The sequence below is a fragment of the Bombina bombina genome, chromosome 6, assembly GCF_027579735.1.
Source record: "Bombina bombina isolate aBomBom1 chromosome 6, aBomBom1.pri, whole genome shotgun sequence".
In the NCBI taxonomy this organism is placed as follows: Eukaryota; Metazoa; Chordata; class Amphibia; order Anura; family Bombinatoridae; genus Bombina; species Bombina bombina.
The window spans coordinates 921,513,007-921,540,451 of record NC_069504.1 but is presented as its reverse complement, the minus strand read 5'-3'; positions in this window follow the sequence as shown (position 1 = coordinate 921,540,451).

The following is a 27,445-nucleotide window of genomic DNA, read 5'->3' as shown; positions in this document are numbered from 1 at the left end:
CTGTAGCAAACACCAAACACATATACAGTCCGTTAGCTGGATCCCAAATGCTATTTCAGCATTCAATCTTTATCCGGTCAGCATTCGATCTTTTGGAGGTGTCTTTGTCCTTATCTTCCTCCTGTAATCTGAATTCTCATGCAGACAGGGAATTGATGTAAAATCACCTCTAAGGTTGTAACCAGACCGCTCACTCCTCCTTCGCCATTATGGTTTGGAAAAACTCAGCTGTGGGGCTTGTCATTAGGAATTGACCCAAATGATAGTCAATACCGCTCTCACTGCCAATACTATTTTGATGTTGCGATGTCATCAGGTAACCTCTTAAGGTTGTCAGTTTGTGTAGAATATCAGGGAGCTTGCCTACGTAGGTTTCACCCCTATATTGCTCCAAAAATACCGGGGCTTCATCAGGGCTAATTACAGGTCCTCTGTTTTTAGATCTGTTTCTGGAATAAATTGAATTGAGATTTTTTCTTTATTCAGAGTTTGTCGAAATTCTGTACCTATTTCTTTCTTTAATATAACCATATATATGAATTCATAAGAGTCTGCACCATTGGATGCAATTGTATCTATTTTTTCTGTATTTAACTATAGAAGTTATATACTAGTTATCTCTCCCCATCCATATTTCTCTTTGTATATATACTGTGTGTGTATATATATATATATATATATATATATATATATATATATATATATATATATATATATATATGAGCATGATTAAGGGTCTGCGTTACCCGAAACTTTGCTGTCTGTTCATTTTGTCACCTAAATAAAGTTTTTTTTACTTTTAAAGAAACAGTGCTGGAGCCATTCACTTTTTTCCTTTTGGATTTACATATGAGAGGTGAGCGGGACCCTCTGGCTACCGTGCACTTTGCTAACTAACTCTGAACTGTTACTTGTGCTGGACCTATTGCTCTCTTTATATATATATATATATATATATATATATATATATATATATATATATATATATATATATGCATGTGTGCGTGTGTGTGTACGTTTTAATGATCTGTTTTACCAGCTGTATAAAATACACTTGTCTCACTTGTCCGTATGGGACATAAGATAAGGGTGATTAAGTTCATAAGTTCACTTTGAAAATAACAGAGGAGAGCCATTTGTTGCTTTGTCTTTTGCAGAAATATCCTCATGCTTTAGCATTGTTGAATATATTAACAAATCTTTTGTATTTAAGAACTGTAGGAAACTTTAATATGTTCTATTTTTACTGATAATGCTAAATACAATCATCTCTATTGGAAATTTTGGTTAGCAAAGGAAGAAATGCAAAAGGTATTTTTTTCAATAACCCCCTTCCAGTCTAATAGAAATGACATAGATATTTAAAAAAAACGTATATAAAAAAAGCTTAAATAGAAATGTGCTTAAGAATAGAAAATGAAGGTAAAAATATTTTTTTTCATCTTCTGGTGTTAAAATTGACAGAGAAATCAGTGTTTTTTATGCTTACTTACAGAAAAGTAAAATTTCTAATGTGAGATTTCCCCAGAACTTAAATAAACATTAGGATCTCCTTTGAGATACTGAGGGCAATAATATTAACAATGTTTATTTATTGCTTAAAGGGACATTTTAACATAAACTATAAGACTCAGTATAATGCCTGAATCAATATATTAAGAACACGTTTTTTTTTCTATTTTTTTCCCATCTGAAATCCACATACTTCTGATTTGTGTACACATAAAGGTTTTGTATACTCAGAAAATCACTGAGACAGAGATCTCATCCTTCCATAATATTTCAAGATAGTCACAGATTAAAGCGACAGTCTGCTCCAGAATTTTTATTGTTGAAAAACAAATATAATCCCTTTATTACCCATTCCCCAGTTTTGCATAACCAACACGACTATATTAATATACTTTTTACCTCTGTAATTATCTTGTATAAGCTTCTGAAGACTGACCCCTTATGTCAGTTCTTTTGACAGACTTGTATTTTAGCTAATAAGTACTGACCCATAAATACTCCACAGAAGTGACCACAATGTTATTTATTTGGCACACGTGAACTAGCGCAGTCTAGCTGTAGAAAACTGTCAAAAATACACTTCAATGGCTTAGAAATTAGCAAATGAGCCTACCAGATTTATCTTTCAACAAAGAAAGCAAGATAACCAAGCAAAGTTGATGATAAAAGTAAGCTGGAAAGTTGTTTAATGTTGCATGCCCTTTCTGAATCATGAAAGTTTAATTTTGACTTCATAAAAATGTCCAAAGTAAAGCCAGGAAGCCTTTCACCCCACCATTTTGAACCACATAGAGGGGCCTATCTATCAAGCTCCGACTTGAGCTTGATGCCGCGTGTTTCTTTCGAGCCTGCAGGCTCGCCAGAAACAGCAGTTATGAAGCAGCGGTCACCACGACCACTGCTCCATAACCTGTCCGCCTGCTCTGAGCAGGCGGACAGTCATCGCCGGAAATCAACCCGATCGAGTACGAATTTTACGAATTTTTTTTATAAAATATGAGGAAAAAATGGAAAAACAAAACTTTTTCTAACTTTGACCCCCAAAATCTGTTACTCATCTACAACCACCAAAAAACACCCATGCTAAATAGTTTCTAAATTTTGTCCTGAGTTTAGAAATACCCAATGCTTACATGTTCTTTGCTTTTTTTGCAAGTTATAGGGCAATAAGTACAAGTAGCACTTTGCTATTTCCAAACCACTTTTTTTCAAAATTAGCGCTAATTACATTGGGACACTGATATCTTTCAGGAATCCCTGAATATCCCTTGACATGTATATATTTTTTTTAGAAGACATCCAAAAGTATTGATCTAGGTCCATTTTGGTATATTTCATGCCACCATTTCACCGCCAAATGAGATCAAATAATTTTTTTTTCACTTTTTCACAAATTATTTCACAAACTTTAGGTTTCTCACTGAAATTATTCTCAAACAACTTGTGCAATTATGGCATAAATGGTTGTAAACGCTTCTCTGGGATCCCCTTTGTTCAGAAATAGCAGACATATATGGTTTTGACTTTGCTTTTTGGTAATTAGAAGGCCACTAAATGCCACTGCGCACTACACGTGTATTATGCCCAGCAGTGAAGGGGTTAATTAGCGAGCATGTAGGGAGCTTCTAGGGTTAATTTTAGCTTTAGTGTAGTATAGTAGACAACCCCAAGTATTGATCTAGGCCCATCTTGGTATATTTCATGCCACCATTTCACTGCCAAATGCGATCAAATGAAAAAAAAAACGTTACATTTTTCACAATTTTAGGTTTCTCACTGAAATTATTTACAAACAGCTTGTGCAATTATAGCACAAATGTTTGTAAAAGCTTCTCTGGGATCCCCTTTGTTCAGAAATAGCAGACATATATGGCTTTGGCATTGCTTCTTGGTAATTAAAGGGCCGCTAAATGCAGCTGCTCACCACGCGTATTATGCCCAGCAGTGAAGGGGTTAATTAGGGAGCTTGTAGGGTTAATTTTAGCTTTAGTTTAGTGTAGTAAACAACCTAAAGTATTGATCTAGGCCCATCTTGGTATATTTCATGCCACCATTTCACCGCCAAATGCGATCAAATGAAAAAAAAAAACGTTACATTTTTCACAATTTTAGGTTTCTCACTGAAATTATTTACAAACAGCTTGTGCAATTATAGCACAAATGTTTGTAAAAGCTTCTCTGGGATCCCCTTTGTTCAGAAATAGCAGACATATATGGCTTTGGCATTGCTTCTTGGTAATTAAAGGGCCGCTAAATGCAGCTGCTCACCACACGTATTATGCCCAGCAGTGAAGGGGTTAATTAGGGAGCTTGTAGGGTTAATTTTAGCTTTAGTTTAGTGTAGTAAACAACCTAAAGTATTGATCTAGGCCCATTTTGGTATATTTCATGCTACCATTTCCCTGCCAATTGCGATCAAATAAGAAAAAACGTTCACTTTTTCACAAACTTTTTCACAAACTTTAGGTTTCTCACTGAAATTATTTACAAACAGCTTATGCAATTATGGCACAAATGGTTGTAAATGCTTCTCTGGGATCCCCTTTGTTTAGAAATAGCAGACATATATGGCTTTGGCATTGCTTTTTGGTAATTAGAAGGCGCTAAATACTGCTGCGCATCACACGTGTATTATGTCTAGCAGTGAAGGGGTTAATTAGGTAGCTTGTAGGGAGCTTGCAGGATTAATTTTAGCTTTAATGAAGAGATCAGCCTCCTACCTGACACATCACACCCCCTGATCCCTCCCAAACAGCTCTCTTCCCTCCCCCACCCCACAATTGTCCCCGCCATCTTAAATACTGGCAGCAAGTTCTTTTTGCATATTTACATATGCTGATGTGTAGGATCCCCCCTTAGCCTCCAACCTTCCTGATCCCCAAAACAGCTCTCTAACCCTCCCCCTCTACCTTATTGGTAGCCCGTGCACGCGCCCGCCCCCGTGCACGCATGCCTACATGTGCGCCCCCTGCTATCGTGCCCACGATCCCGCCCCCCTCAATGTCATAGGGCACATCGATGGCCGCCCACCCGCGTCCCATGACGGCTTCCACCCACCAACAATACCAGCCTTTGGACAGCTTCTACTTTATTTATATCTTTTCTGAAGATATGATCTCCAGAACTGTACACAGTATTCCAGATTTGGTCTAACTAATGATCTGTAAAGTGGCATAAGAAACTTGCTATTTCTGCTACTAATACCTCTTCCAATGCAACCAAGTATTTTACTGTCCTTACTGGCTGAACTGCTGCATTGTGTACAAAATTTTAAATCATCTGAAATAATAATTCCCAAGTCCCTTTCTTCTTTAGTTACAGTCAGTAATGCACCATTGAGACTATAATTGGCTTTTGGGTTTTTGGATCCTATATGCATAATTTTGCTCTTGGTAATATTACATTTCAGATTCCATTTATTTGACCAGTCCTCTAGTTTTTAATATCAAAGTTCATTTGATCAATCCCTCCTGGAACATCTACCCTATAAATCAAATGTGTAAAAACAATAAAAATGACTGAGTATATATATATATATATATATATATATATATACAGGGAGTGCAGAATTATTAGGCAAATGAGTATTTTGACCACATCATACTCTTTATGCATGTTGTCTTACTCCAAGCTGTATAGGCTCGAAAGCCTACTACCAATTAAGCATATTAGGTGATGTGCATCTCTGTAATGAGAAGGGGTGTGGTCTAATGACATCAACACCCTATATCAGGTGTGCATAATTATTAGGCAACTTCCTTTCCTTTGGCAAAATGGGTCAAAAGAAGGACTTGACAGGCTCAGAAAAGTCAAAAATAGTGAGATATCTTGCAGAGGGATGCAGCACTCTTAAAATTGCAAAGCTTCTGAAGCGTGATCATCGAACAATCAAGCGTTTCATTCAAAATAGTCAACAGGGTCGCAAGAAGCGTGTGGAAAAACCAAGGCGCAAAATAACTGCCCATGAACTGAGAAAAGTCAAGCGTGCAGCTGCCAAGATGCCACTTGCCACCAGTTTGGCCATATTTCAGAGCTGCAACATCACTGGAGTGCCCAAAAGCACAAGGTGTGCAATACTCAGAGACATGGCCAAGGTAAGAAAGGCTGAAAGACGACCACCACTGAACAAGACACACAAGCTGAAACGTCAAGACTGGGCCAAGAAATATCTCAAGACTGATTTTTCTAAGGTTTTATGGACTGATGAAATGAGAGTGAGTCTTGATGGGCCAGATGGATGGGCCCGTGGCTGGATTGGTAAAGGGCAGAGAGCTCCAGTCCGACTCAGACGCCAGCAAGGTGGAGGTGGAGTACTGGTTTGGGCTGGTATCATCAAAGATGAGCTTGTGGGGCCTTTTCGGGTTGAGGATGGAGTCAAGCTCAACTCCCAGTCCTACTGCCAGTTTCTGGAAGACACCTTCTTCAAGCAGTGGTACAGGAAGAAGTCTGCATCCTTCAAGAAAAATATGATTTTCATGCAGGACAATGCTCCATCACACGCCTCCAAGTACTCCACAGCGTGGCTGGCAAGAAAGGGTATAAAAGAAGAAAATCTAATGACATGGCCTCCTTGTTCACCTGATCTGAACCCCATTGAGAACCTGTGGTCCATCATCAAATGTGAGATTTACAAGGAGGGAAAACAGTACACCTCTCTGAACAGTGTCTGGGAGGCTGTGGTTGCTGCTGCACGCAATGTTGATGGTGAACAGATCAAAACACTGACAGAATCCATGGATGGCAGGCTTTTGAGTGTCCTTGCAAAGAAAGGTGGCTATATTGGTCACTGATTTGTTTTTGTTTTGTTTTTGAATGTCAGAAATGTATATTTGTGAATGTTGAGATGTTATATTGGTTTCACTGGTAAAAATAAATAATTGAAATGGGTATATATTTGTTTTTTGTTAAGTTGCCTAATAATTATGCACAGTAATAGTCACCTGCACACACAGATATCCCCCTAAAATAGCTATAACTAAAAACAAACTAAAAACTACTTCCAAAACTATTCAGCTTTGATATTAATGAGTTTTTTGGGTTCATTAAGAACATGGTTGTTGTTCAATAATAAAATTAATCCTCAAAAATACAACTTGCCTAATAATTCTGCACTCCCTGTATATATATATATATATATATATATATATATATATATATATATATATATATATATATATATATATATATATATATATAAAGATAAATAATTAACAAAACCAAAAATAAGGTGGACTAGAAAATATATATAAAAGCACACATTGGTACAGTAGAAATAGAGTCCAAGGAGTAGCAAATACTAGCTCCAGATACCAGGGGTCTCCAAATCTATATAATGGCACCAGATACCAGGCAGCTCTTCTAGGACGTCTCGCCAGACAGAAGGAAAGGTTCTATAATACAAAAAAATAGAGAGCGCCTCATGGTGCAGACCAGTGCAGTGTTCAACAGTAAAGATATGAAGATTCAGACTACTCACATGTAGTGAAGCACTAGATGTGCACAACTAGCAAGCCGGATCCAAAGAGTCGTCCGGATGACTCACACCCATATAGCAGCAACAACGGTCCATGACAACCAGTGTGGGAATTCAAAGGTCCGACCAACGCTGGAGGTGCAGCAGACTATTGGTGCAGGCAGTAGCAGGATACAAGCAGACAATAAGTACAGCAGTGAAGATATATAAAAAGTTTTATTAAAATCAATAAAACCAAGCAACGCGTTTCTCCGTGTCACAGCATGGTTTCCTCAGGCTTATAACAAACTAGCAAACAACTGCTACACTTATACATCTATTCGACCAATACAATCACTGAAGAGGTCACACATCCACAGTGGCGTGGTACACAACCAGGCAATTAACTAGACATGCTGATGAGAATATCGTAACCAATCGAAACATCCTATACATCACATACCTATTTCTAGCATCAGATGATAGGATCAGAGGAGGAGGGGGGTGTGAGCTACACCGTTCTCTAGTACAAACAAAAGATGGAGCATAATTTAAATTCAATGATTAATATATAGATATAAGCGTGACTGCGAAATTCCTAAAGGTTACAATTAACGTAACCCAAATCCCAATATTGTTGCATATTAAAGTTAATTTTCCATTGATGAAGATACGGAATCATGTGACATTATCCATAATCCTAGTGTTCCTCAAAGTACCCCATATCTATATTTGCCAGCTGTAGTTACTCACATAAAATCATATAAAAAAATATGCAAAAGAAATGGGGGAGTATGTACAAATTTAAAAATCATCCATAGATTTATAGTTGTATGTAATAACATATAACCAAGTTGTAACGTTATTGTTTTACTATAAAACTCCAATTAAATTGTATATGTGCCTCATCCCATTCAAAATAAAATATGTGATAATCTATATTATTCTTATTTAATTATTTTATTTTAGTGCATGTGTTCAAAACATATCGTGCATAGCAGTGATTAAATCCTCTATATAATATAAGTATATTTGTGTTCTAGATATATGTTATGTTATAATGATAAGAATCTCCAAACAATTTAGAAAATACCAATCAATGTGTCGTGATGTATGTGTTCTAGATGTGTAATCATAATCTAAATAGCAGTTTCATACTACTGCTATATAAGTGAAAAAGTAATCTATAAGATATATAAATATGTATATATGTCTCTATCCAATTGATATCAAGTGGAATTTTTTTTTTAAATGTATATATATCCATAATAATAATAATAATAATAATAATAATAATAATAATAATAATAGTAGTGATAAAACACTAAATAGTGCATATACAGGTATACATATATGAGTCTGCCGGACAACTCTTTGGATCCAACTTGCTAGTTGTGCACATCTAGAATCTGCATATTATTACTGTTGAACACCGCACTGGTCTGCACCATGAGGCGCTCTCTATTTTATGTATTATAGAATCTACAGCACCTCCCTGGTCTATTATTTTAGTTACATGATCAAAGAAATCAATTGAATTAGTCTGGCATGATTTTCCAGCAGTGAAACCATGCTGTCCTTTGTCTTGTAAGTTGTTTGTCTGAAGGAAAGATACAAGTCTTACCTTTAAAAGAGTTTCCATTAATTTCCCTGCAATTGAGGTCAAACTGACTGGCCTATAGTAAAATCTTCCCTACTACCCTTTTTATGAAAAGGGGCTACATTGGCAATTTTCCAGTCTTTTGAAACAACTCCTGTTAGAAGTGACTGATTAAATAAATCATATTAAACAGGCAGTGACATAGCCATTATGATTTCACTGTGTTTTGTCACATGCTGCCGGTCAGGGCCTCCATTACATATGCAGTGTCGCCCGCAAAATCCTCCACCGCCAGTTTTTACGCAATTTTGGTATTACATATACGGCGTAGCATACAAGTTATGCGGATACATTTCACCCTTCACTCGCAATTATTACTCCCATAGGCTAACATGGGAGCGCGTCGTAAATCGGTATCCAATATCCAGCGCAAGGCCTTACATGGCGAAAATGGAGAAATCTTACTCCATTTTTACCTCGCCATAAAAGGCAGCCGTAGCAGGCCTTGCGCTGAGTATGGGAGCACCGTAACTACCGAAAATGCCTGCAAAAATAAACTAACATCTAACGCATGCACAATGTCTATCTACCTGTCAACCGCAATCCCCCATACCGCCAGTAATAACTAAATTATTAACCCCTAAATCCGCCAACCCCAACATCGCAAACTACCTCTTAAAATGATTAACCCCTAATCCGCCATTAACCCACAACGCAATAAACCTATTCAAGTATTAACCTCTAAACCGCCATAGCCCACATAGCCTATTAAATGTATTAACCCCTAATCTGCCGTCGCCAATGTCGCCACCACTAAAATAAAGTTATTAACCCCTAAACCTAAGTCTAACCCTAACACCCCCCTAACTTAATTGTTATTTAAATAAATCTAAATAAATTTACTATTATTAACTAAATTATTCCTATTTAAAACTAAATACTTACCTATAAAATAAACCCTAAGATAGCTACCATATAATTAATAATTACATTGTAGCTATTTTAGGATTTATTTTTATTTTACAGGCAACTTTGTATTTATTTTAACTAGGTATAATAGTTATTTAATAGTTATTAACTATTTAATAGCTACCTAGTTAAAATAAATACAAAATTACCTGTAAAATAAATCCTAACCTAAGTTACAATTACACCTAACACTACACTATCATTAAATAAATGAAATGCAAAGTCAATCCTATTGGCTGATTGGATCAGCCAATCGGATTGAACTTCAATCCGATTGGCTTATTACATCAGCCAATCAGATTTTTCCTACCTTAATTCCGATTGGTTGATAGAATCATATCAGCCAATCGGAATTCAAGGGACGCCATCTTGGATGATGTCATCTAAAGGAACCTTCATTCAGTGTTTGGACGGCGTTTGAAGAGGATGGCTCCGTGTCGGCTGGATTGAAGATGGACTCGCTCCGCTCCGGTTGATTGAAGATAGAAGATGCCGCTTGGATAAAGACTTCTGCTGCTTGGAGGACCTCTTCTGCCCGGATTCGAGGAAGAATTCTGGCCGGATCGGATGAAGACTTGTGCCCGGCTGAGTGAAGAGTAAGACGTCTCAAGGTAGGGTGATCTTCAAGGGGGTAGTGTTAGGTTTTTTTAAGGGGGGTTTGGGTGAGTTTTAGAGTAGGGTTGGGTGTGTGGGTGGTGGGTTTTAATGTTGGGGGGTTGTATTTCTTTTTTTTACAGTTAAAAGAGTTGATTACTTTGGGGCAATGCCCCGCAAAAGGCCCTTTTAAGGGCTATTTGTAATTTAGTTTAGGGTAGGGAATTTTATTATTTTGGGGGGCTTTTTTTATTTTATTAGGGGGCTTAGATTAGGTGTAATTAGTTTAAACTTCTTGTAATTTTTTAATTTTCTGTAATTTAGAGGGTTTTTTTTGTACTTTAGTTATTTTTAGTTAAATTTATTTAATGTTAGGTAATTGTAGTTAATTTAATTTATTTAATGATAGTGTAGTGTTAGGTGTAATTGTAACTTAGGTTAGGATTTATTTTACACCTAATTTTGTATTTATTTAAGCTAGGTAGCTATTAAATAGTTAATAACTATTTAATAGCTATTGTACCTAGTTAAAATAAATACAAAGTTGCCTGTAAAATAAAAATAAACCCTAAAATAGCTACAATGTAGCTAATAGTTATATTGTAGCTATCTTAGGGTTTATTTTATAGGTAAGTATTTAGTTTTAAATAGGATTCATTTGTTTAATTATAGGAATATTTATTTAGATTAATTTAAATAATATTTAAGTTAGGGGGTGTTAGGGTTAGACTTAGGTTTAGGGGTTAATTCATTTAATATAGTGGCGGCGGTGTGGGGGGGTAGATTAGGGGTTAGTCAATGTACTGTAGGTGGCGGCGGTGTAGGGGGGCAGGATAGGGGTTAATAAATGTAATGTATGTGGCGGTGGGCTCCGGGCACGGTGGTTTAGGGGTTAAACAATTTATTTGCGATGGCGTCCGGGATCAGCAGGATAGGGGTTAATAACTTTATGTAGGTGGCGGCGGTATAGGGACGGCAGATTAGAGGTTAATAGGTATAATGTAAATTGCAGCGGGGTCCGGGAGCAGCGGTTTAGGGGTTAATAAATTTATTATAGTTGTGGCGGGGTCCGGGAGCGGCGGTTTAGGGGTTAAACATTTTATTTAGTTGCGATGGGGTCCGGGAGCGGTGGTTTATTGGTTAATAAGTATAATATAGGTGGCGGCGGTGTAGGGGGAGCAGATTAGGGGTGTTTAGACTCGGGGTACATGTTAGGGTGTTAGGTGCAGACACTTCCCATAGAAATCAATGGGATATCGGGAAGCAACGAACATGAGCTCTCGCTGCTTTCAGACTCCCATTGATTCCTATGGGATCCGCCGCCTCCAGGGCGGCAGATTGAAAACCAGGTACGCTGGGCCAGAATAGTGGCGAGCGTACCTGGTGTTCTTTGATAACTTCCAAAAGTAGTCAGATTGTGCCGAACTTGCTTTCGGAACATCTGGAGTGATGTAAGCATCGATCTGTGTCGGACTGAGTCCGGCGGATCGTATGTCACGTCACTAGATTCTACTTTTGCCGGTCTGTAGGCTTTGATAACTATGGCGAATCAGCCTCGCCACAAATACGCTGCGGAATTCCAGCGTATTTGCGGTTGACAGCTTGATAACTAGAGGCCATACTTACTGGCACTTTTCCAAATAAGCAATGAATCATTTGACAATTATACACGATTCAATGTTTACTTTGGAGTGCCATGTGTAAAATAAGAGCCAGAGCGCATGTGTTGAATAAACATGAACGTGCAAATTCATCATCGCTTTTTGAGACTACTGATGGGTTGACCTTATGCTGCGAGGAATGCAATACTGCGCTTGCGAAAATTGGATTGCATAGAAGTAAGCCTGTCTGGTGACAGGCTAACTTATTGGTTCAATATTATAAACAATCGATGTGACATCACAGGGGGAAGGATGAAGACTGCATTAGATGGAGCTATTAGAGAAAGATTTGTAAGTGTTTTTACATAGATAAGATAACATGATTTGGAGTGTGTAAACTGAATAAAATGTAAAAATAACAATATCAATTTCAATAGATACAGAGTTTACCATTCCTTTAAGGCATTAGCTAGCCCACCATATTATTTCTAAAATCAATATATATATATATATATATATATATATATATATATATATATATATATATATAAAAATAAATGTGTGTGTTCACTAAAATATGAAATTACACACAAATAAATAGTGAAAATACCGAAACAATTGTATAAAATAAAAGTAAAAGGATATAGTCCTTTAAACCCACAGGTTGAGATTTCCTCTATATTTTTTTGGGTGCTGGATTAATCCTGGAAAAAAGGAAAATAGACAATAGTGAAGTCTGTTTTAAAAGACACATGTTTTTATTGAGTGGTCAGGTACTCACAAACTTTTGAGCTGTAACTCTAGTATTAAAAATACTAAAAAAATACATTCTTTATATACTTATCCGAGATGTCAAACAATTGACGAGATGTCAATTATTTTGAGAAACTATACACAAGCACTTTGGAATAAGTGAAACCAACAGTAACAGTGTAAGAGACCTTATATTAACTATTTATATACTATGTTAAGCGCTTAAAAAAACATAGTATGACAATCTGGCAAGATATTAGGCCACTATACTAGCATATTTAGACAGCAGTTACCGTGGTTCAATCTAATAGCCTGGGAATACATCGGGCATAACTTGTAATATATTCAGTTAGTAGCTGCTAGCTAAAGAATCAGTTAACCACCATAAGCAGAGTTCTAAATCTAGAACATCACTGAACCAACATCAAATATTCCAAAAAATCATTCTTTAAAACAACAGTGATATTCAATTTACAACGTCAATATTTATAATACGAAAAACTAGACTCTGGTGCATATCCCTTTAAATCAGTCCCTACAAAACTGCACTATTACTTGTGTGTTCAACTAAGAACTTAGGAAGACAAGACTGACTGTAACATAGATCAATTAGACAAAGAATAATAGATTTATTAATACAGCAGCATAAGGTCTATAAATACTACGTATTATATACGCAAATCAGACAAATACAGGCCTAAATTGAAAAAAACCAACTCATAATAAACAATACAAAACCCAAGGTATTACTACTTGATCCTAATAAGAAACATTGGATTGAAATAAATCCGACCAAATCCTGTGTTTTTAATATTGTATATATGTAGAAATTCGTTTGTGTGTGTTTTTGGTTTTTATTTTAAATTTCATAATAAAGGTTATATTTTAATACCCCCCAGCACTCCCACTCCAAGTTATCCAGTCTATGCCCAATCTTGCCACCCTAGATTGGGGAAAGAGTGCTATTCAGGTGTACAATTTATCAATCCAAGGATTGATTTTGAGTGCAAAAAGTATACAAGTACACAGCACCTCAGCCATATTGCAATTAAGCTAGAATCACAGATACTAATTTATATATAATTTATTTCTAAATCCAGAGATTTATAGGCTACCCCAATCTCCTACTTTCAGCAGTGCCATTAGTACTTTTGTTTTTCTTTATGTAACACTTTTTGGTCTGAGGACGGACGTTAGGAGTCCGAAAACATTCACTATTAAAAGTGCCTGAATAAGGATTCCTTGGAGTGCGCTTTTTTTCTATGTCTATATATATATAACTTTAAGCATAACATTTTTTTTTCCTGTTCGTAAACTAACATTTACAAAACAATAATTGTCCTAATGTATTAGTCTACTCAACCAATTATGGTGAATTAAACTTTAATTTTAATCTTCCTATCTCAAGATCTTTACAAAAAATTATATACAGGCTCAGAGATACTGTGGGTTTGTTTCCAGAACACCGCAATAAAGCAAATATAGCAATAAAGTGAGTCACACTAATTTTTTAAAAATTAACTAAAAATAAATGTACATACCTTAAATAAAAAATACAGTATTGCTGAAAAATGCTAATCATCATCTGAGCCTTCAGTGAGCCATAATCTTTTTTGCTGGTGGTATGTATATATAGGTGTGTTTATATGTGTATATATGTGTATTTATGTGTTAATACAGTATGTGTATATATGTAGGGAAATGGCACCGATAGACATCCTCGACACGGGGTTGCCACAAATCTTCAACTTGTAAAATGAGCAATATCTGTGAAGCGCAATAAAGCGAAGCACAATAAAACACGGTATGCCTGTAGTTCAAAGTCCTTGTTACGCCCATTTGGAATTAAGGTATCCAAATGAACAATCCATTGCATATCTGCTTTACCTAACCTATTACTTACATCCTCACCACACCAATCATTTTTAACCTGTTTAATGCCCATAAAGCTAATAATATCTTTGTGGTTGCAGTTATCTTTCAATCTAAAATGTTACTAATTCTTACAGCCCTGGTAGGCATTGGGCAAATGGTTGAAGGTATGATGAGGTCATGAGGCCAATATTTAAGTTAATGTTGGCTTAAAGGAATATGTTTAACATTTCAAAAGTTTCAAATGTTGCTGCAAACACTGCTGCCATATGGTTTTCAAGACATATGCATGCTCATTGGTCTACCTAGATATTCTTTTAACAAAGGATACAAAAAGAAGTATATATAATAATTGAAGTCAAATAGAAAGATTTTTTTATAACATATGTTTTACTTGATGTATGTCTTTGTAGTTATATACAGGGGCAGACTGACAAACCCATAGGACCCTTGGCCAAAAAAAAGGTTAAGGCCCACTTCAGTCTGACCACAGCCCTGCTTTAGTTAGGCTTGTCTCTAAGCACTGGTCAATCCATTCATATATGGCTGCTGCAGTATACGGTGCTAATATGCATATTTAGAATAGCAGACCATCTACATTGACATATGACAGTGACCATGATTGAATTGTCACTGTCATATCAATGTGATATAGAAACTTGCATTTCTATTTCAAATTAAGGTATCAGTGGACCATTAGTTGGTCATTACCGGATAAGTCAGTCTGCACCTGGTCATATATAGAAATATGAGACATTTCTCTTGAGTCATATGGCTATAAAAATTGGTTATTGAAAGTTTTAATATAAACTTTATCAGTTCCATCCTTTTACACCCCTAATTGTAATGACATAATCGATTAATGATGTAAACTATAAATATATAAATATGTATGGTATAATTTTATGGTATAATTACATTAAAATGCAAATAATAAGTAAAACTATATCTGTCATCTTTGTTCAGCTAATAATATTAAGTATAATTATAGTAGTATTCAGCATCATATAAACCCAATGCAGCTTATATCATTAACACATGATCAGTAGTATTCATAATCACATAAACCTAAAGCAGTATTCATTCATTAACACATGATCAGTAGTATTCATAATCACATAAACCTAAAGCTGTATTCATTCATTAACACATGATCAGTAGTATTCATAATCACATAAACCTAAAGCAGTATTCATTCATTAACACATGTTCAGTAGTATTTATAATCACATAAACCTAAAGCTGTATTCATTCATTGTGACATGATCAGTAGTATTCATAATCACATAAACCTAAAGCAGTATTCATTCATTAACACATGATCAGTAGTATTCATAATCACATAAACCTAAAGCTGTATTCATTCATTAACACATGATCAGTAGTATTCATAATCACAAAAATCTAACGCAGTATACATTAATTGTCACAAGATCAGTAATATCCAGCATCACATAAATAGATTGGGGCCTATCTATCAAGCTCCGAAAGGAACTTGAGGGCCCGTGTTTCTGGCGAGTCTTCAGACTCGCCAGAAACAGCAGTTATGAAGCAGCGGTCACAAAGACCGCTGCTCCATAACCCTGTCTGCCTGCTCTGAGCAGGCGGACAGAAATCGCCACAATTCAACCCGATCGAGTACGATCGGGTTGATTGACACACCCCTGCTGGTGACTGATTGGACGCGAGTCAGCAGGGGGCGGCATTGCACCAGCAGCTCTTGTGAGCTGCTGGTGCAATGTTAAATGCGGAGAGCGTATTGCTCTCCGTATTCAGCAATGTCTTGCGGACATGATCCGCACTGTCAGATCAGGTCCGCAAGGCATTTCTTAAATATGCCTCATTGTATCATTCATTCATTCATTTTCACATGATCTGTAGAATTCAGCACCAATTTGTATTGTATACAAATACATCATCACATGATTCATAACATTCAGAGTTCAAGTTATAGGAGTACAATTTGAAGATGGATGTGCTGGTAGGTAAAGTCATCTTAAATAGATGTGCAAACTTTCTATTTAAACTTTCTAGTGTAAGAATTATAATTTATTGGAAAAAACATAAATCACTTATGCAATTTAAAAATACAGGTAGAAAACCCTTTTTATTCAAATTGCTTGGGACTGGAGAAGATTTGGATTTTAGAATAATTAGGATTTTGTAGTATTTGCATCTTTAAAATGGGACAGTTTGGAGAGTGAATGGAACTAAGTGTAAACAACTATATCTTGTGTCATTCATTTAGTACATATTTACATGTCATAATACAGCATAGACAGGCAAACTAAAGGTAGATGTATGTCTATTTTATTCGTTTTGTGAAGGTATCTTAATTTCTGCACTTAACAGTTTATCCACAGGTATTATAGTGGGATAATAAATATTTGATTGCTTAAATACTGTGTGTTGTGCCTTGCATCCATTAGTAACCTGTTTGTTTTTTCAATTGATAATATATGGGTAGTGCTGGGTCAGGGTTCATCTGTATTTCTCCTCTTTTTTTCTTCATTCATTAATTTTGAACCCCTGTGCACCAGAGGATTCATAAGTATTTTTGGAATTCTCTGATCCCAATACATATTATTACCTTTTGAATCGCTGATATTTATATATATATTTATATATATATATATATATATATATATATATATATATATATATATATATATATATATATATATATATATATATATATATATTTAAGAATTAATAGAACATATTCTATATGAAGAACATTGGGATGTGGAATATTAATATTTCATTTTGGGTTTAGCGCTCTTCGATATAGACGGTTGGGTTAGAGCACAAGTATGGCTGTTAATTTTTTTCAAGATTTCTGGTTCCATTGACTTCTATAGGAGAAGTTAACGTGGTTGTGAACATATCTAATATAGCTGCAATACAATACCAAAGACCCACTAGTCAGGACCTAGGACCTGGCCTTTGAAAAAGCAGGATTGAAAACGTGCGTCAGGCGCTTTGTGACTTGATTAGGTCCTGACCAGTGGGCCTTTGGTATTATATTGCAGCTATATTTGATATGTTCTATTTGCTTTATTGATTTAACCCTATACTAGATGCTTCTGTAGTACCAGATAAGTGTAATAGTAACAGATTAGGACAGGAATGCCCAGTGTTGTGTAGGAGCAACACGTGAGACTAGCAGTTTGCCAATCCCTTTTTTGTGGTTCTCTTTAGGGAAATATTATAGTCACCGGTAGACTCTATATAAGGGATCCTTTTATTTCGTGTTGGACTATATAATGGGGATAATTACCTCCTTTGAATCTTTCTGGTATTAGGCCTTATATTTGATTGTTTCTGAACTCTCGACTTTGCAGTGCGATTTGCCTTACCTTATTTTTCATGCGGATAAGGCGGTCCTTCGTACTAAATTGGGGTTTCTGCCTAAGGTGACTTCGGATAGAAATATTAATCAGGAAATTGTTGTTCCTTCTCTCTGTCCTAATACTTCCTCTCATAAGGAACGTCTGTTGCACAACTTGGATGTGGTGCATGCTCTAAAATTCTGCCCACCGGCTACTAAGGATTTCTGCTAGTCTTCTGCCCTGTTTGTTTGTTTCTCTGGAGAGCATAAGGGTCAGAAGGCTACTTCTACTTCTCTTTCCCTCTGGTTGAAAAGTATGATTCGCTTTGCTTATGAGACTGCTGGACAGCAGTCTCTTGAGAGAATTACAACTCATTCCACTAGAGCTGTCTCCTTTCCTTGGGCTTTCAAAAATTAAGCTTCTGTGGAACAGATTTGCAAGGCTGCAACTTAGTCCTCTCTGCATACTTTTTCCAAATTCTACAAATTTGATACTTTTGCCTCAGCTGAGGCTTCCTTTGGGAGAAAGGTTTTTCAAGCGGTGGTGCCTTCTGTTTAGGTCGGCCTGTCTTGTTCTCCCTCCCTATTCATTCTGTGTTCTCTAGCTTGGGGGTTGGTTCCCACTAGTAATTGGAATGACGCTGTGGACTCTCCATGTCTTAGGAAAGAATACAAAATATATGCTTACCTGATAAATTTCTTTCTTTCCGGACATGGAGAGTCCACGACCCCACTCTTTAGACTTAGACAGTAATTTTTTTCTAAACATCAGTCACTGCACCACCTTTTTGTTATCTTCTTTTTCCCTTTGGCTGAATGACTGGGGGTTATGGGTAAGTTAAGTGACACTTAACAGCTTTGCTGTGGTGCTCTTTGCCTCCTCCTGCTGGCCAGGAGTGAATATCCCACTAGTAATTGAAATGAGGTCATGGACTCTCCATGTCCGGAAAGAAAGAAATTTATTAGGTAAGCATAACTTTTGTTTTCAAACTGAGACTGATGCCAGGATATAACCTAAAGATTTCAAAAGCTTCTTTATTGGAGACACGTAGTATGGGACATTTGATGTGATATGTATTTAATTATACATGGAAATGTTTGTTTTCACAAACGTGTCTTTATGAATTCTGCATGATTAGTGTTAGTGTAGGTGAAAAATCCAGCCCACGCCCCTGGAACACTCATGATCAGCTTCTCATTCATGTCTGTGAGGTCTCTGAAACACCTTCCTTTCAATCTAAAACTAATTTTCTATAACAAAATAGAAATGGAAATTTTTAACACTTACATTTACATTTATCTTGTCTCTTTGGTGATTCCAAAGTTGTTAAAATTGTTTTAACTGCTTTTAAATAAGTTCCCACTTCATGTGAAAGATTTAATGCATAGGGCACTTAATAACATTTCAGCCAAGTCTAAACATTTTTAAAACAATTAGCATTCTTTTTACTGCAATTATTTTATCAATAGCCAAACTCCACCCACCTTTTGCCTTAATTAAAGAGGCCAATCTGGGCTTTAGTCCACAGACCATAAGGCTAGCCCCGGCTATAAAGTTAGTATGAAGTACGTTGTTTTTCAGTTGTTTTTTGATAATGCCAATTAGGGAAATATATATGTAGCATGGTTAGCCATGCAAAGTCAACAGAGTGCATTTCAAATTCTGAAAATTAGAACTTGCTCAATTTTCAGAGCTAAATTACATGCAAAATAGTCAAACTAAAGAAATAAAATATATTGCAAAGCTGTTTTATTATGCATAAATAAGCATTTTATATAACAATCTCACAGTGCTTACTGTCCTTTTAATGCAATTATAGATGCTAATGTTAGGAGTGCCACGAGGCTGGATTAGCCTACCAGGATAACAGGAGATTTCCCCGTGGGCTGCAGCAGCTAGAGCTGGTCACCTACAATTTAAGGGGGTGGTGCAACTGGTGAGGTGATGCAGCTGTATAACCTCTTCTTTTCTACTATGAGCTATACATATTAACCCTTACTGATGTTAGAACGTTCCATGCTGTCCTAACTGTGCCGGGCTTTAGCACTGTTAGGACGTCATGGAATGTCTTAGACGTTTGGCTGTACTGAAGTCAACAGTGCTTTCTGAATGGGATAGTGACCTGGAGGGCATGTCTAGCATCATAAGCACTTCCCCCGATCTGATCCCATCATTGAAATCTCTCGATTTCATACACAATCCCATAATTTCAATTTGTTTACATCGGAACGTTGTTCCGATGTAAACAAAGTAGGCCCGTCATAAAAGCCCTCCATTGAATGGTTCCAAGTGCATATTCAGGTCACAGTGTGAGATACTCTTTTGAGTGTCTTTTTCAGATCACACTATGGGGCCGAATTATGCGCTGCTCCATAACTTGTCCGCTTGCTCTGCAGGGGGCGGCATTGCACAAGCAGTTCACCAGAACTTCTTGTGCAATGATAAATGCAGACAGCGTATGCTGTCAGCATTTATCGATGTGCGGCAGACATAATACGCTACATCATATCATGTCCATCTGCACTTTATTAAATCAGCCCCTATGACTGATCATTTTCACACGGTGAAATGGAGTCATAGGTGAAATTATGCTGTATGGTATTTATATACCAACAATCTGTAATTTTTTTATTGCAAACTAATATAATTTAATTCTGAATCAAATCATATTGTGGGAAGGAGTGCCTTCCACGGACTCAATAGGGCTGGTCTTCAAATTTTTCCAGGGCTGCTTTTTATTCCCAGGCCGAAATATAGGTGAAAAACCAAAACTCACCCTCACTACCAGGCACCTCAAAGCATTAATGAATCTAGTCATGCAGGGCTTATGTGTATTTGCTACTGAATCTGTCATAAAGAACTTCATTCACATTGGGCAGGTAAGTTTATTAGTTTGTAAATCTGTGCTGTGAGACATTATAATGTATAATGATTATGAATTATTTTAACTAGACATGCGCAAGGGAGACATTTTCAGTCATCAAAATGTGACAGCTAATTGCCTGTCTTGCCTGCAATGTCTGTCCTGCTGCTGCTTTGAGACAACTTCCTGATTCTGATAAACCCACCCGGCTGCTGATATAACATTTTGAGGAAAACGGGGGAGAGTGGCAAAACTGGCAGTGGTTGAACTGCTGATTGCACAGGGGGTTATACTGGTGCAGGTTGTTTTGGGAATGTAAAGCGCTGAATGTGTAAAAAGTTGATGTGTACACAGAGTCCACTTGGTAACCTGGGACCCCCTCCCAATCCTACTACTAGGCGGTGAACCATGTAATGTCAATTTAGCACCTCCAACTTCAGTTCCCCTCACTGTCCGCTTTGGTTTCATGGGTGGGCTTACACGAGCATTACTGCTAATCATGCTGCTGCTGTAAGTTGTGGTAATGATAGGCCCTACATATATCCTACTCCTGGTGGACATGGCAATGCATGCTGCAGAAAATGCTGAAGATACCTGTGCTGCTGCTACTGCTGCTGGTGGTTTTCTGTACACAAAGGTTTAAAGTTCTAAAAAAAATTTGCATCCCAAAAAAGCAACATGGCCAGTACAGTTGCAGGCTTTATAGCCCCAAATCAAAGTAAACATACAGCTTTTGAATTAAATTGTAACTGACTGCAATAACATAGCAATTGTTTTATGCACACAAAGAATACATTTTAATTCTATTTTTTGTTTGTTTTGGCATTGCAAAAAAGCAAAGAGATCAATAGCTATCAGTCGCAGGCTATGGCCCCACAGCAAAAGTAAACTTGCAGCTTTTAAATTAAAGTTTAACTGACTGCAGTAAAATCCAAATGATTTTCTGCACACAAAGGCCCCTATTTATCAAGCCATACACCGCAAATACGCTGGAATTCTGCAGCGTAATTGTGGAGAGCTTGATTCACCTTATTTATCAAAGGCTACAGTCCGGCAAAAGTAGAATTTTGTGACGTAACATACGATCCGCCGGTCTCATTCCGACACAGATCGATGCTTACGTCACTACAGATGTTCTGAATGCAAATTCGGCACTATCTGAGTACTTTTGCTACTTATCAAATAACTACCAGGTACGCTTGCCACTATTCCGGCCCAGCATACCTGGTTTTCAATCCACCGCCCTGGAGGCGGCGGATGCCATAGGAATCAATGGGAGTCTGAAAGCAGTGAAAGCTTATGTTCGCTGCTGCCCGATATCCCATTGATTCCTATGGTAGAAAACAAATTACGTTTACACCTAACACCCTAACTTATACCCCGAGTCTAAACACCCTAATCTGCCGCCCCCTACACCGCCACCACCTACATTATACTTATTAACCCCTAATCTGCCCCCCTAACATCGCCGCCACCTACATTATACTTATTAACCCCTAATCTGCCGCCCCAACACCACCGCCGACTACATTATACTTATTAACCCCTAATCTGCCGCCCTGACACTGCTGCCACCTACATTATACTTATTAACCCCTAATCTGCCGCCCCGACACCGCCGCCATCTACATTATACTTATTAACCCCTAATCTGCCTCTCCCGACACCGCCGCCACCTACATAAAGTTATTAACCCCTATCCCGCCCGCTCCCGGAGCCCACCGCAACTAAATAAAGTTATTAACCCCTAAACCCCTGGCCTCCCACATCACTACCACTTACTAAACCTATTAACCCCTAAACCGCCAGCCCCCCACATTGCCATAAACTACATTAAACTATTAACCCCTAAACCTAACAACCCGCTAACCTTACATTAAATATTAACTCATCCCTATCTTATAATAACTTTAAACTTACCTTTAGATTTAAATTAAACTATATTAAACTATTAATTAATCTACCCTAACTGTTATACTAAAATGACAATAAACTATATTAAACTAATAATTAACCTTCCCTAACTTTTAAACTAAAATTACATTAAACTACAAATTAAATTAACTATATTATATATTTAAACACCTAACCCTACTCAAATAATTTAAATCTGGGGCGCGTGTCTTAGCACCTGCCATAGAAAGTCGCAAAAATGAGAAGCTCCACACAGACTTGAGATAACTTGTGGCATATCGTTCGGTATAACTGTTTTTCCATTACTTATTAAGTCTATTATGGAAGAAGAAGATCAGCTGCACTGATGGATACCAAACGATGCCATCTTTCCTCCTACTACTGTGAACTTTATAGACCATAAGAAGAAAGCGGCTCAAATGGCGGCCTGAGGAAAACAGATCATTTACAGCACCCCCCCCCCCGGTCCCCCGGGGGTAGCAGGTTTACTTTGTTCTGGGTCTATGTTTTAGGACTGACTAGAACCTTATCCGTATCACATCACTGACAACACCGCAACTGGAGGAGAGAGGATTTGAACGGACATAACATGGATCTGTTGGAGGCTGTGGACACATGGGAGCACACATTAAGGTCCGCAATCACTCACTCCTACCAACAGCTACAAAAGGATCTTGCCACGCTACTTTTTACTGCTACGGCTCACCGCACTACCCTATTCAAAGAATCTACTAAGTGCCCCCAACCACCGGACATTGACACTCCTCACATAAAACTGATAGTGGAGGCGGAACAATCCCCCGCTTGGGGTTATATGACCCATGCTGCTGCTGCGCCACACAGTCTCGCTACAGGCCTGCACACTTCACAGAGGAGATCGTCAGGTTTGGCTCATATGTTAGTGGGATCGAGTTCTCATGTGAGGGCACCGTATAAAACTTTGAAGTTCGGCCCCCTGGATTTAAGGGTATGTGGTCAACAACCTACCATAAGTAGCAGTACTAGACTGTTGGGGTTGGGGAAGGCCCCCTACACAGAGAGCGGAGGGACTTTGCAGTTCATAATGATGCATACCCAGGGCAGGGTCTCTGGTCCGCCACAGATCGAGAAACCTCTGTCTGCACTAAAGATAAAGGACATTGCTGGCCCTGATTCCTATGCTAAGAGATATCTTGCACAAGATAACCTTCAGGGAGCTCAATCAAGTCTGATACAATGGTTGGCTACTTCACTACAATGCATCAAGCTTGGAATTGGTTAATTTCAGTAGGAGACACATGATCTTTGTCATCTAGCCAGATGTTTGATAGACTTCACCTGATGCCTATACACAAACTTAAGTTGAGACTCTCATGTTATCATTTCCAAGGTTTTTCTGTTCTTATATAGTTTAAGTTTATCCTTCACTAACATTGATGTTTTCTTAAAAGGGTTGTATAAGTGAGGGGGGGCTGAGGCCATCTTTTTTTACATGACAAGCTTTAACTCAACCATAACACATTGCTAACCCTAAGCAAGACTCCACCTACTCTATACGCAATTTCATAAGCATAACATGCGCATGGATTTGGAGATACCTCCATGTAAATTATTTCACAGTTTTCTCCAGCAGACTTGTACCTGTATATTATGCATAGTTATAAACTCCCCTATGAAATGATTTAGCGCTGGCGCTACAACATTGTTCGCACATAAAGGGGGTCCAAAATCTGTAGTCAACATTTGATTTAGCGCTAGCACATCAACATTGTTCGCATACATAGGGGGTCCAAAACAAAATAAATATATAGTCCAATCCCAGTGACATATCCCTGCCTTGGTGAAACACATTATCGTAAGCCTTACTCCCTTGGCAGATAAGAGTATTGTTCTCACGGCTCACAAATATCCTAATGACAGGTATCCCGCCGCGCTGACAGCGGCCGAGGCAGCGCGGCGTGCTGAGCATTACAGCTGTTAAGGCAAGTGAGGACTATGTAGCATAGAGTACGGGCTTAGGCTTCTTTGATGGGTCAAACCATGTGCACTAATCTTATAAACTACCGGTAGCTGCATTGCAGATCTCCTACGCTATGAACTCCTGCACTTTGAGGTATATCCAGCGATTATAGTTGACTTGTCTTCTTTAATACCTAACTTAAGCCTAACCATCAATAACCCCTTGACTTTTAAATTTTTTAAGACCCCTACCTATTTAACCTAATGCTACCCTATATAACATTCATAGGATAGAAGGCGGGAATAAGAAAAATGGGAAAAGAAGAAAAATTATAACTTCAACATATCCTGCCAGCAATCCTCAAACCACAGTCCTGCCCTTCGCAATAGATATAGACTAGTACAAGTCATTAATGCCTGCAGCCAAAACTAACTACACTCAAACTATAAGCTTCCCCCTCACATTAGACTCAGCTTATTCAGTAATAGATCCCCACTTATCGAGTAAGCACCTCTTAGATCAGCTCTACCTGACATATATGAGCTAAACATTATACCTATATCATAATGTCTGTACAGTGCATTTCTATAACTGGTCCTAGAACATCCTGCTTCCTCCATACCTAGTAGCTTAGTATTCCTGCTATCTTATCTATAATATACTTCCTAGTTTAGGAGGGTTAAATTTGCGGCTTCTCTTGCCTATGCAATAACTAATTTTAATACATATTGGGGTCCCTATGTGGCCCAGGATGACAAGAGTGGGATTTACATTACATTATATTATATTATTTTATATTACCCTATAATTTATCTTACTATTCAAACAGTGCCCTTTTCATAGATATCAGTTGTAACATAGTTAAAAAGTAGACTTTGGGGTGAATATAATATATATCTCACAAAATAAGAAAACTGAAGTTCATTATCTGGGACCCAAAAGTGGCCCCCTAATGTCCATGGCAGCCTTCTATAGCTTTATTTTCATTTTCATTTTGTGTGGCCCAAAAGTGGTCCTATTTATTATTTGGAAGGCTTTTAGTTTAACCGGCAAAAAGGATGTTCACTGTTTGCTCTACTCAATGGTCAATAATTGTGATGTGTTCAGTTGGCACTGTTTTTCTTTTTCTTTTTTTCTTCCCTTTCTGTATTGCTTATATTGAAAAATGTTGCCTGTATGCCGTACATTGAACTTCAATAAAAATTATTTTAAAAAAAAAAAAAATAATTTAAATCTACACTAAAAAATTACAAAGTTACAAAAAACTAACAACTAAGTTACAAAAAATAACAAACACTAAGTTACACAAAAAATAAACACTAAGTTACAAAAAATAAAAAGAAATTATCAAAGCTTTAAACTAATTACACCTAATCTAAGGGCCCTATGAAAATAAAAAAGCCCCCCAAAAAATAAAAAAAACCTAGCCTACAATAACCTACAAATAGCCCTTAAAAAAGGGCCTTTTGTGGGGCATTGCAACTAAGTAATCAGCTCTTTTACCTGTAAAAAAATTTACAAATACCCCCCAACAGTAAAACCCACCACCCACACAACCAACCCCCCAAATAAAAAGGTAATCTAAAAAAATCTAAGGTCCCCATTGCCCTGAAAAGGGCATTTGGATGGGCATTGCCCTTAAAAGGGCATTTAGCTCTATTGCAGCCCAAGACCTAATCTAAAACTAAAACCCACCCAATAAACCCTTAAAAAATCCTAACACTAACCCCAGAAGATTTACTTACAGTTTTGAAGATCCGACATCCATCCTCCAAGAAGCCGGGAGTAGTTCTCAACGAAGCGGACCGAAGTCTTCATCCAAGCCCGTAGAAGTCTTCACCCAGACGGCATCTTCTATCTTTATCCATCCGGCGTGGAGCAGCTCCATCTTCAAGACATCCGACGTGGAGCATCCTCTTCTGTTGACGACTACCGATGAATGAAGGTTCCTTTAAATGACGTCATCCAAGATGGCATCCCTTAGATTCCGATTCTATCAGCCAATCGGAATTATGGTTGAAAAAACGTATTGGCTGTTGAAATCATTAGGGGCTTAGAGTAGGTGTAATTAGTTTAAAATTGTTGTAATATTTTTCTAATGTTTGTAAATATTTTTTTATTTTTTGTAACTTAGTTCTTTTTTATTTTTTATACTTTAGTTAGTTTATTTCATTGTATTTATTTGTAGGTATTGTATTTAATTAATTTATTGATAGTGTAGTGTTAGGTTTAATTGTAGATAATTGTAGGTATTGTATTTAATTAATTTATTGATAGTGTAGTGTTAGGTTTAATTGTAACTTTGGTTAGGATTTATTTTACAGGTAATTTGTAATTATTTTAACTAGGTAACTATTAAATAGTTATTAACTATTTAATAGCTATTGTACCTGGTTAAAATAAATATAAAGTTGCCTGTAAAATAAATAATAATCCTAAAATAGCTACAATATAATTATAATTTATATTGTAGCTATATTAGGGTTTATTTTACAGGTAAGTATTTAGCTTTAAATAGGAATAATTTATTTAATAAGAGTTAATTTATTTCGTTAGAATAAAATTATATTTAACTTAGGGGGGTGTTAGGGTTAGGGTTAGAATTAGCTTTAGGGGTTAAAAAATGTATTAGAGTAGCGGTGAGGTCCGGTCGGCAGATTAGGGGTTAATACTTGAAGTTAGGTGTCGGCGATGTTAGGGAGGGCAGATTAGGGGTTAATACTATTTATTATAGGGTTATTGAGGCAGGAGTGAGGCGGATTAGGGGTTAATAACTTTATTATAGTAGCGGTGAGCTCCGGTCGGCAGATTAGGGGTTAATAATTGTAGGTAGGTGGCGGCGACGTTGGGGGCGACAGATTAAGTGTTAATAAATATAATATAGGGTCGGCGGTGTTAGGGGCAGCAGATTAGGGGTTCATAGGGATAACATAGGTGGCAGCGGTGTGCGGTCGGCAGATTAGGGGTTAAAAAAATTTAATAGAGTGGCGGCAATGTGGGGGGACCTTGGTTTAGGGGTACATAGGTAGTTTATGGGTGTTAGT